Source organism: Protobothrops mucrosquamatus, unplaced genomic scaffold, assembly GCF_001527695.2.
Source record: "Protobothrops mucrosquamatus isolate PMUCROS unplaced genomic scaffold, P.Mucros_1.0 scaffold8777, whole genome shotgun sequence".
NCBI lineage: Eukaryota > Metazoa > Chordata > Lepidosauria > Squamata > Viperidae > Protobothrops > Protobothrops mucrosquamatus.
In genome coordinates this window covers 23794-24819 of record NW_015394571.1, presented here as the reverse complement: position 1 = coordinate 24819, position 1026 = coordinate 23794, and positions in this window count along the sequence as shown.

Genomic DNA, 1026 nt, shown 5'->3' with positions numbered 1-1026 from the left:
GAAATATAATGAGGCCAAAATGTAATATAAATAAACCCTGTTATTACAAGTATTAAATGGTATAATAAGAAAATAAAACAACTGCCACATTTTTAGATAATGTCTCATATCCTATTAACCCTCCAGCTGTCTTACAAGGTTACCTCACTGAATACTTTCCAACAATGCAATTTTACTAATACCTCTGATTTAAAATGGTTTCTCTATGAGGGGATTAGAAATGTGGATCAGATGGTAAACTAAGCTTTATCTGACAAAGAGGACAAAGAGCTCAGATACCTGAATTAAACTTGGAACAGAATGCAAGAAATGTACATGATTCAGCTTGCCAAATGTTATAGAATAAGTACAATAAAAATCATATCTATGAAAACAAGATTAAACAAGTTGGATTTTAGAAGACTGCAGATGTTTTATGCTTATGGAACAGCAGACTGTTATTTTCCTTACCATCAATGCTATTAAAGGAAATGTAATCCTTCTGTTTGTAGTGAATGAGCTTAAAGATATTTATCTGTGGTGTATTATGGTCATTATCTGACAGTACAGTGTAAGACTATTATGTTAAAACTGGGTTCCACGGGCAACAAACGTAGCTCAACTTTTTCTTATATTTTCCCAACTCATTTTAGGTAATGTCTCGTATCTTATAACCAGTGAGAACTTTATATTAACTTATGTAGCCAGTCAGAACTTTAACTTAATCATAGATTATCTAGCTTCTTTCTTCATTTTCATTTTCACCATAATCACATCTTATGCTGTTTAAATGCTCTTTTGTAATAGAAATAACAAGAGAATGAAATATATCATGCCTTTTAATAAATTATCTGTTAGATCGCGCAGGCAGTAAGACACGAGTCGAGTGACAGTCAGCTCTTGGTTTATTGGCAAGGCATAAGGTAAATCCGGACTGGCTCTCTGGGCCAGGGGAGCCCTCTTTTATGGGATTCCCCTGGCTTGTAATCACACAATTCCATTGGCTGGCAAGACCCTGTTGCTAGTTAGCCAACCAGCAACGGGCAT